Source organism: Ovis aries, chromosome 1 (genome assembly GCF_016772045.2).
Source record: "Ovis aries strain OAR_USU_Benz2616 breed Rambouillet chromosome 1, ARS-UI_Ramb_v3.0, whole genome shotgun sequence".
Taxonomy (NCBI): Eukaryota; Metazoa; Chordata; class Mammalia; order Artiodactyla; family Bovidae; genus Ovis; species Ovis aries.
Window position 1 is genome coordinate 252,937,006 of NC_056054.1, and position 11,058 is coordinate 252,948,063.

At 39.5% G+C, this 11,058-nt stretch overlaps 1 protein-coding gene across 8 annotated transcripts in view; it reads right to left on the reverse strand.

Moving 5' to 3' along the window:
* Positions 1-10,913, reverse strand: part of NCK1 (NCK adaptor protein 1) — an 80,052-nt gene extending 69,139 nt beyond the window's left edge. For 4 of the 8 annotated variants that reach the window (XM_012108898.5, XM_012107898.5, XM_060408831.1 and 1 more), the window contains exon 1: positions 10,798-10,913. The gene's annotated coding sequence lies outside the window, so the exon portion shown is untranslated. 8 annotated transcript variants of the gene reach the window in all.
* Positions 10,914-11,058: the final 145 nt, after the last annotated feature.

Below are 11,058 nucleotides of genomic sequence, written 5' to 3' on the forward strand. Positions count from 1 at the left end.
TGTAAGACACCTGGTCTTCAATTGTATCTAGTATCTATCCCTCTCTCAGAGACACTGCATTTTATCCACTGTAGAGGATAAACCTTCAGTCTTCTCTGAGGTAGTAAAGAGGGCACTTAGCTAAAAGTGACAAAAATATCTAAGCTCATGCTACTTTTTTTAATAAGAGCTTACTGAGATATAACTCAAATACTATATAAGTGATCAAGTTAGAGCATACAATTCAATGATTTTGGTATATTCAGTTGTGTAATCATCACAATTTTAGAACATTTTCATTACACCAAAAAGAAATCTGTACCCTTAAGCAGTCATTTCCCATCTCCCTCTTATCTCCCCAATTCCCAGCCCTAGGCCACCACTAATTTACTCCCTATCTCTATAGATCTGTATTTTCAAGACATTTCATACAAAATAGAATCACATAATATGTGGTCTTTTGTGACTGGCTTCTCTCACATAAACATATTGTTAACGTTCATTCATGTTACAACATGTATGAGTCCCTCACTACTTTTATTATAATATCATTTTATTTACCATTCATCAGGTAATGGACACTTGGGCTGTTTCTACTTTTTAGGCTATTAGAATGACTGAGCTGGCTCCTTAAACAGGCTTTCAAACAATCCTATTTTTAGCACCACTCTAGCCTGCTTCTTCCACAAGAATACCTGATGCTGCAAATTCCTGAGCCTGAGGATTCCTCTCCATTTTCCCCACTTTCAGTTTAGGACTGAACATTTTTAAGTCTACTAAGTTGTTTCTTAGACCAACCTAGGCAGCATATTAAAAAGCAGAGACATTACTTTGTCAACAAAGGTCATCTAGTCAAGGCTATGGTTTTTCCAGTTGTCATGTATGGATGTGAGAATTGATGCTTTTGAACTGTGGTGTTGGAGAAGACTCTTGAGAGTCCCTTGGACTGCAAGGAGATCAGTCCTGATTATTCATTGGAAGGACTGATGCTGAAGCTGAAACTCCAATACTTTGGCCACCTGATGTGAAGAACTGACTCATCTGAAAAGACCCTGATCCTGGCAAGATTGACGGCAGGAGGAGAAGCAAATGAGAGAGAATGAGATGGTTAGATGGCATCACTGACTCAATGGACATGGGTTTGGGTGGACTCCAGGAGTTGGTGATGGACAGGGAGGCCTGGCGTGCTGCAGTTCATGGGGTCACAAAGAGTCAGACACGACTGAGCGACTGAACTGAAGATGTTTCTATCAGTCTGTTGCTTTCTAGCTTCCAAATTTCACTGCTTCTTCCATTTTCTTTACCTGTACAGTTCAAATCTATGTAAAAAAAAATTCTATATGATAATCTCGTAGGCTTTGGAGGGGAGTAAAAGTTAATGTATCTTTACACAGAAGTCTTTGTATAATAATCTAAGAGTATGTAGTTGTTCTACTATTAATAATTACTCAAAGTTAACACTCAGTTCAGTTGCTCAGTCATGTCCGACTCTTTGTGACCCCATGGACTATATAGTCCATGGAGTTCTCCAGGCCAGAATACTGGAGTAAGTAGCCTTTCCCTTCTCCATGGGATCTTCCCAACACACGTAAAGTTACGCTAAAATATCCCAAATTATATTTGTAGATTTGTCTCTTTTAGTTCTGCCAGTTTTTTATCTACCACGCTGGCAAAACTTAGAATAACAACGCAAAAACAAGGAACATTTTGTTGGTAAATAGATAAACCAGTATTCTTTTCTGAATAGTACTTTGGCAACCATTATCAACACTTAAAACCTCTGTATCTTTGAACCTTGATATTTTACACCTAGAAACTGATTCTAAAGCTCTTAATGTGCACCAAACATTGCTTAGCAGTTAAGAGGATTCATGAATTATCATGTAAGTTCAGTTCAGTTCAGTCACTCAGTCGTGTCCAACTCTTTGCGACCCCATGGACTGAAGCACGCCAGGCCTTCCTGATCATCACCAACTCCCAGAGTTTACTCAAACTCCTGTCCATTGAGTCAGTGATGCCATCCAACCATCTCATCCTCTGTTGTCCCCTTCTTCTCCTGCCTTCAATCTTTCTCAGCATCAGGGTCTGTTCAGATGAGTCAGTTCTTCACATCAGGTAGCCAAAGTATTGGAGTTTCATCTTCAGCATCAGTCCTTCCAATGAATAATCAGGACTGATCTCCTTTAGGATGGACTGGTTGGATCTCCTTGCGGTCCAAGGGACTCTCAAGAGTCTTCTCCAACACCACAGCTCAAAAGCATCAATTCTTAGGCACTCGGCTTTCTTTATAGTCCAACTCTCGCATCCATACATGAACACTGGAAAAACCATAGCTTTGACTAGAAAGACCTTTGTTGGCAAAGTAGTTTCTGGTTTTTAACATGCTGTCTAGGTTGGTCATAACTGTTCTTCCAAGGAGGAAATGTCTTTTAACTTCACAGCTGCAATCATGATCTGCAGTGATTTTGGAGCCCCCAAAAATGAAGTCTCCCACTGTTTCCACGGTTTCTCCATCTATTTGCCATGAAGTGATGGAACCAGATGCCATGATCTTAGTTTTCTAAATGTTGAGTTTCAAGCCAACTTTATCATGTAAACTTTATAATAATCTTCTGAAGAATAAGCTTTAAAAAAGGTGTATGCCCAAACAAATAGTGATGAAGTCTATCTAGTCATGAAGTCTACCTATACTGGAATTTAAGTTGCCTAATTCTAGAATCTTTAAACTTATATATACTGACTCAGGGCCTCCCTGATAGCTCAGTTGGTAAAGAATCCACCTGCAAGGCAGGAGACCCTGGTTCAATTCCTGGGTCGGGAAGATCTGCTAGAGAAGGGATAGGCTACCCACTCCAGTATTCTGGGGCTTCCCTTGTGGCTCAGCTGGTAAAGAATCTGCCTGCAATGCAGGAGACCTGGGTTTGATCCACAGGTTGGGAAGATCCCCTGGAAAAGGGAAAGGCTACCCAGTCCAGTATTTTGGCCTGGAGAATTCCATGGACTATATAGTCCATGGGGTCGCAAAGAGTTGGACATGAACGACTGAGTGACTTTCACTTTCATACTGACTTAAAAGGATGTTGATAAAAAACAAGTTAGAACACAAGATGTAGCATGGGATCCTATTTTTAAGTTAGCGTGAGTTTATATATTCATAGAAACAACTCTGGAATATATAGATCAAAAAATAATAGAGACTTCCCTAGTAGTCCAGTGGTTAAGATTCCATGCTCCTAGAGCAGGGGACATGGGTTTCATTCCTGATCAGGGAACTAAGAGCCCACATGCTACATGGTGCAGCCAAGAAAAACACATAAACACTAAAGGCAGTTGTCATTTAGAGGAAAGAAAAAGATCATTATACAGAAACCTGTGATGAGACTGCTCACACAATTAAGACTAAACAACTTAGTTTTTCGGCAGCTCAGACTTAAAGGATAAGACATTTATTTCCTGTAACAACGTAATTCCTGTTTCTCCCATTCTGCCACAGGGCTTACATTAATTCTCTCATTTCTGACTGCTATTAGGTGGAAAAATACAAGCGCGCGCACACACACATATATACATATACTACTGCCTGGAACAGCTTCCTGTCTAGAGCCGATTTATTCTGCCAATTATGATTTACTGACTACAGAGAGAGCAGATGAAAGTGGCTCATTTAAAATATGACTTGGGCCTGTTCTTAATACAACTGTCACTCTGCCATTTTTCAAAGTATATGCACTCATGTTCTGCACTTAGGTGACAAGACAAAGAACAGTGCACGCGTACACTCATTACGTGTTGTGATTTATTTCTTCAATATTTTGTGTCTTTTTGAGATTTTAAATTAAAAATATCTTGTATCTCTGAATAGAGTATATCCTACCAATTCTTAGTCATAACTTCCATGTTATGCACTGGACTAAATTAAAACAAAGAGCTTCAGGAAGTTCCAAGGTTGTAAACTTAAGCCTGAGTAGGACTAAAAGTAGTTATAGTCCAGAAGCTTTATTAAAGGAAACCAGAACCATTACAAGAACAAGGTACACACTTTTTCTGTAAAGGGCTAAATAGCAAACGTTTTAGTCTTTATGGGTCACGCATAGTCTCTATTACATACTAGTCTCTTTTTTACAACCCTTTAAAAATGTAGTATCATTCAGACTGGTTGGCTTCCCCAGTCTCACCAGAAATAAAGACTGGCATGTACTCTTGCCTGGAAAATCCCATGGACGGAGGAGCCTGGTGGGCTGCAGTCCATGGGGTCGCAAACAGTCGGACACAACTGAGCGACTTCACTTACACTTTTCAATTTCATGCACTGGAGAAGGAAATGGCAACCCACTCCAGTGTTCTTGCCTGGAGAATCCCAGGGACGGGGGAGCCTGATGGGCTGCCGTCTATGGGGTCGCACAGAGTCGGGCACGACTAAAGCAACTTAGCAGCAGCAACATACCTTACCAAAAGTAGGGGGGTGAGAAATCCAACCCCTCACACCAAAAAAAACTGGCAGCCAAACTTTCAGCCCTCAAGCAGATCTGCATTTTCCTTCACAAACCTGACTCAAGAAGAAAACACCTCCTGGACATCAATCAGGGTTTTCTTTAAAAAATGGCTCACTTAGGCCACTATGAAGTCTTTAAGTTTCTATCAATTCAGACTTTCACTCTCTAGATAACATCCAAGGATTACTGACACTTAAGTAAGCCTCCAACAGAAAAGCTGGAGACCAATTTAGAAGGAAAGAGGCTGTAAAAAGGAAAAAAAAGGTTTTTTTAAATTATATTCAGAAATTAAAGACAAGGCATCCATGACACAAACACAAGATGTGCTCTATAAAAGAGAAAGTTTAAGAGGAAAACAACTCTTGGAAAATCAAAATCTTCACAACAAAAAAAGGAAAATTCAACACCAGGCTTAGGAAATAAAGTTAACAAAGACTCCCAGATAAAACAGACCAAAAAGACTAGGTGAAAAGCAAAAGGAAAAAGAAGTATTAGAGGACTAGTCTAAGAGATCCAAAGAAATAACAGAAGTTTCATAGAGAGAGGAGATACAAACAGGAGAAGAGGAAACCATTGTTATGAACTGAATTATGTCCTGTCAAAATTTGTATGTTGAAGCCCTAGCCCCCAACGTGACTGTATTTGGAAATAGGACCTTTAGAAGGTAGCTATGGTTAAAAGAGGTCATAAGGGTGGGGCCCTAATCCAACAGGATTGGTATCTTCCTAAGAGGAAAGATACAGCTCTTTCCACAGAAGGCCCTGTAAGGACACAGTGAAAAGGCAGCTGTCTACAAACCAAGAAGCAAACTCATCAGAAACCAATCCCAACGGCACCTTGATCTCAGACTTCCAGACTCCAGAACTGTGAGAAAATTAGTACCTGTTATCTAAAACACACAGTCTGTGGTATTTTGTTATGGCAGTCCTAGGCAATTAATCTAACCATCAATTAAGAAATTAAATAAAAATTACCAGAACTGATGAACATAATTTGGTAGATTTGGAGGGCACAATGAATAACAGATAATAGATGTATTTCATGGGAGTATGCCAAGTCACAGTCTCATGAAATTAAAAAAATTCCAAAATGGCCAAAAGCATTAGGATCAGGAATCAGAATGTTTTCAAAATTCCTAAAACAGTTACAAACTAGAAAACAGTGGAGAGATGCCTTCAGAATTTCTAAGGGAAATTATTTCCAACCTACAATACATTACTCAACCCACCAAATCAGTGGGAAGACCTACATAAATAAATAAAGGAGGGGTTATTAATACAGATCTCAACTTTTCACAGGAATCTATTGTGCAATATAACCCATCAAAATGAGGGGGGGTCATTTTACTGTAGACCAGCTAAAGAACTAGTCTGATCAAGTTAAAAACTGGTAGACAAAAACAGAGCAATTCTACTCACACACACAGACACACACACACACACACACACACATATATATATATATACTCAAAAGAAATAAAGAGTATATGTCCACTAAAAGAGTTGTAAGTAAAAGTTCACAGCTGCTTTATTCACAACTGCTTTAAAAAATGTAAATAAATATTCATTAATGGTGATTTTTTTTTTCCATATCTATTCATCCGACAAAATTCAGTCATCAATGAATAAGACCAACTACTTCTGCACCCAGCATCATGGGTGAATCCACAAACACAAAGTTAAGTAAAAGCAGGCACAAAAGAGTATATACAGTATGGTTCCATAAGTTCAAGAACAGGTAAAAATAATCTATGGTAATACAGGTGAAAACAGTAATTACTTTGGGAGGCAAGAGGCACAGATTGGGAGGAAGCACGAGAGAGCCTTCTGGAGCACTGGGAAAGTTCTATACTTTGACCTGGGTGATGGTAATAGGATGCCTACAAATGGAAAAATTCATTATGGATACACTGAAATTTGGGCACCTTACAATTTAAAAAAATGTAACAATACTGTCTCTAAACAAGTTTTTAAAGAAATCAATGAACTTTTCAATTGGATCCCACAACAAGGACTAATCAAAATGAAAATTTTCTAAGGCCTTATACACAAAGATCTTTATTTCAAAGTTATTTATAATAGGAAAAAAAAAAAAAACTAGGAATAACACTTAAAAAACGAGTGCCATGCAAACTCTGGATTTCTCTGGCATAGGAGAGAAATAATTATTTGATGTGTTTTTATTACTAGCAGCCAAACTTAATACTTATTACCCTAAAGAAGCCATCTGCCAGAAGGGTTCACAGGCTACAAGGCAAAAAGGAGCTTGGTTATTCAAGGCCCAAAGAGCAGCCTAAAGGAAAAACATAATGACAAGAGATGCAGATAGAAGCTGGCAAAAGCTAAATTATGGAAAGTTTTAGAGAGCTTACTAAAAACATGTTAAAAAAAAAAAAATGAGGGGGGCGGGGGACCGACTTCCCAGGCAGCAAATTGAGAGGTGGTACAGAAGGTATTCTAAATGTACCTAAAAATAATGTTACTTAAAAACATACTGTATCTGGAAGTGATCAAGCATTTCCAAAAACTTTTCCAATGCATTGTTTAATAAAATGTTTTCATATATACCTGGATTAGGCATAGAGTACAAGGAATACTAAATTCTTTGTTATATTTATTATCTGAACTGATCTAAGTGCAACATGATTTTGAAGCATGTACTGAGACTTTTGGAAGGCTGGTTCACCAAGGGGAAAAAAAAAAAAGAACCTTTTTAGATGCATTCATTTTTTTAAAAGATTTCCCCAAGGCATACTCTCACTGCTTTATTCAACTGGTCTGTTTGAACAGAAATTACTCATAGCACACTTATCCAATTTAGCACTCCTTAAGTACAATTTCAGGAATAAAGAACAAGAGAATCAGTGTTTCAACAGTTTATTTTAGCAGATAATTTATTTAAACAAATAAAAATAAGCCATTCACAAACAACCAAAAAATAAAACAAAAATAGCTTCTAATTTGTTTCAGGCCAAAAATGTCAAGCATACCCTCCTGAGATATTTCACCTAATTTTTCTGTGCTACTTGTCTTGTTACATAAATATTAAGAAAAATACCAAGGAAACTCTATGCTGCTGGTTTTAACAGAAACTTTAGAGTTGGGGTGGGGGTGGGGGGCAGAGTGTGAAGAACAAACATACAAAAGCTCTCCAACTTTCCAAGTGGAACAAATGATTTTCAGAATGTTCTGCTCAATAAACAAATTGCTCAACAATCTGGTTCTTGACAGAACAAAACGAAAAAATTAGCGAAAAGTGTTCCTGTTCTATCAAAAAGAGCATTTAGTTAGATCAATAAACTCAGATGCCTTACAAGTAATACATCGTTCACATTTACTTTCAAGGCTCCCAAAGAGTTTCTCTTTTTCAAGAAATTCAAACTAAAATCCAACAGTAAAACTTGTAAGAGATTCATTTTTAATGGGTCATAGGACTCAACAGTGGACACGCCAATATTATTTTAGTTAATGCTGTTAATATACCCAACAAGCTAGAGAAAGACTTCCTGTAGACTTTAAATCACTGTTTCAAGGATTCAAACAATTCAGGTCATAAATGTTCCCCTCCCCTCATACAGAAGTTCTGAATCTAACCAATACACAAAACGCAAAGTAATGTGAAGCAAACAATACAAAATGACACTGCAAGAGATGAAAAGAAGTATAGCTTCATAAGAATACACACATAAATTTTAATACACAGAACTTGAGTTAGGAAATCAAGTAGGAAATTAAGGTATATGTAAGTCAGCTCTGCCAGGGTCACTAGGTGAATTTCAGTGAACTTAGTCTGTATGGATTACATTTTCCCTATGTATAAAATGGAAGGATGGATTCAACATTCCCACAATATTGTTCTGTAGTATTATAATACAAGTCCACATATTAAAAACCAAAGAAATGATAAAACAGTAAGGGCTGTGGGTTCAAAGGAAAGCAACAACACAGAAACCGAAAGATCTAGAAGGCTGTGCAGAAGGACCAAATGTGAAATGTTAACAAAATCTGACTTTACTTGCCACTTAATTTAAGGAGGAAAATTTCTTTTAAAAAATACTAGCAATAAACAGGCAAAGTGTCAACAGACATGAAGGCAGGAAAATACACAATCTAGATGAGAACAAGAGATTGGTTTGTGTTAGGATGGACAGCTCCTATAGAGAATTACTGTTATCATTAGAAAAAAACAGGTTTTGAGCAGACTGTTAGAAGGCTGGGAATTCTGAACTATACTCGAAATAACAGGGAACTAATGCTGGTTTAACAGTGAGGGTGGTGGAAGCACTATTTTAGAACAAGGCAGAAGCCAGAACATACTAAGGGAGAAAAGAGGCAGAAAATCCGGTTAAAAGCTACTGGGGGGAAAAAAGAAAACGAGTGGTTAGAACAGATATCTGAAAGAAATTTCAGAAAATGGCTGACAAAAATTGGGCAATGTTATGTGGTGAGAGGAAGTCTTAAGATAAAACCAGGGCTTATGCCTGGGTAGTTTAAGGCATGATAAATATCACCAAAACAAAGTCAGCATATGGAATCAGTTTTGAAGGAAGACTATAAATTCTATCTTTCAAATAAAGTGAGGAACATCCAGACAGAATTGTTGCCTTATTAAATAATCTTTAAATGTCATTTTTGGCCCTGTCAATTGTCTTCCTAAAACACCACAGCAAAGTATTAACAGAGAATTTGTTAAATGCTTAGTGATTTCAATAGTTTCCTCCAATTCTACTTATTGACGAAATAAGAAAATCATTTAGTCTTCTGGTGTAGGCAGAAAAATATCTGGTATTTTTCCATATTACAAAGGTAAATAAATTGTAAAAATTGTTAAACTATAAAAGAATAAAATAGACAGGATATGGATTTATTAAGTCTTCCTGACAAGTGATTTATAACATTTGCATCAAATCTACCTTGAGTTTTGGCAGGGAAGTTCTCAAAGGTGCAAAAAATCCAGTGGCCTAAAACATATCTCAATATCTAACAAAACGTACCCTGTTATGTTTCATGTTTTATTTTCAAGGACCTGAAAGCACTAGTAAAATCTAGACTAAATATTTAGAAAAACAGAACAAACAAGTTTAAAATTTAATATATGAACAAGCACAGCTGAGAAATCCTGAACATTCTGCAAACTGTTCAGAATTTTCCAAAGAAGAAAATCGTAAAGTTTGCAATAAAAATGAAATAAAACTATTAATCAACCAAAGCACAGATCTCGAGTTTCTATCAAACTATGAGGGATATCTATTTAAGAACTGAATATTACTGACAATTACCAAACAGAACCTTCTTCTTGGATAATTCCCCATTTACTCTGTAAACTCCCTGAGGGTTGAGACACAGCACTTTCCATCTGCTTAATAAACTGTATGGTTGGTCTTTCTTACATCTACCAAAGTAAGATTTTTAAAAATGAATACCTCTTGCAACATTTACTTGTCCTGACTGAACAGTGAGCTTTTTTTTGCTCACCACCCAAGATGGGGATAGAAATTTCTTCAACTCATCCTTTCCTAACTCCCCTGGTTTCTTGCCAAAGTTAACGGGCAGAATTATTTTTAAGTGACTAGTTCATTAGTGTGACACTAAACTGGGCGTCTGTAAAGTAAGGGTTCTCAGTCCGGCACAAAATTCAGCTTCCCGAGCTTCTAATAGCAAACTTTTATGGACACACACAGGAAAGGTTACAAAACCAACTACCAAGATACATTTTTCCCCCCGGATATATTACAACTCAAGTCAAAAGCTTACAGCCCAAGTAACTCACGTACGAATCCATGATATTATAATAACCCAGATTTCCCAACAAGGGAAACTGCAGGGGGCTGGGTGGGGGGAGGGGCGGGAGGCGCATCCCGAGGATGTCCATCCTCCGCACCCTGAACGGCTCCCTCCCACTCCTAGAGGTAAGCGCCCCTCTCCACCACCACCGCGGCCTCGGAATGCGCCACAAAGCCGTCAGGACTTTGAGAGGTAAAGAAAAGGAGGAGGGTGCACGCCACACACTCGACCTCTCAGCCTCCAGGGACGGCCGGCCGCAGCGCTCACCCGGACCCGACGCTCCAGGGAGGGACAGGAAGGTCGTAGGGCTGCGCCTCCCAGGGCAGTGGCCGGAGGGTCGCGCGAAGCCGCGAGGCAAAAAGCCCAGGCCCGACCAAGCGGCCTCCCCGCCCCCTCCGGCTTCGCTCCGAGCCGGCAGACGGCGCCCCGGGAGCTAACTTCAGCAGGGAAGAGGAAGCTCCGCGGCAAGTAACGGGCTATGTAGATTCCCCAGACGAGAAAAAGGCTGTCTGTGCGTCTGCCTGCCGGCAGGACCGTCTCACCTCCCCTCTGCCAAGCCCGGGCGGCGCCAGCTCACTTGAGGAGGGCAGGGACGCCGCCACGGCCGCCGCGATGGCCGTTACGGCACGAGGCCTCCGCTCTGCCGCCGCGTAGCTCTGGGGAGAGAGGCGGGGCGTGCGCGGCGGGAGGGCGGGGCTGCAGCGCCGACCGGTCGCGAGGCCCTGGGCGGACCCGCGCAGACAGGAAACCCCCCCTCCCTGCCCAATCTGATAGGTTCAGTCTTCCCCTTCCCTCCTATCACT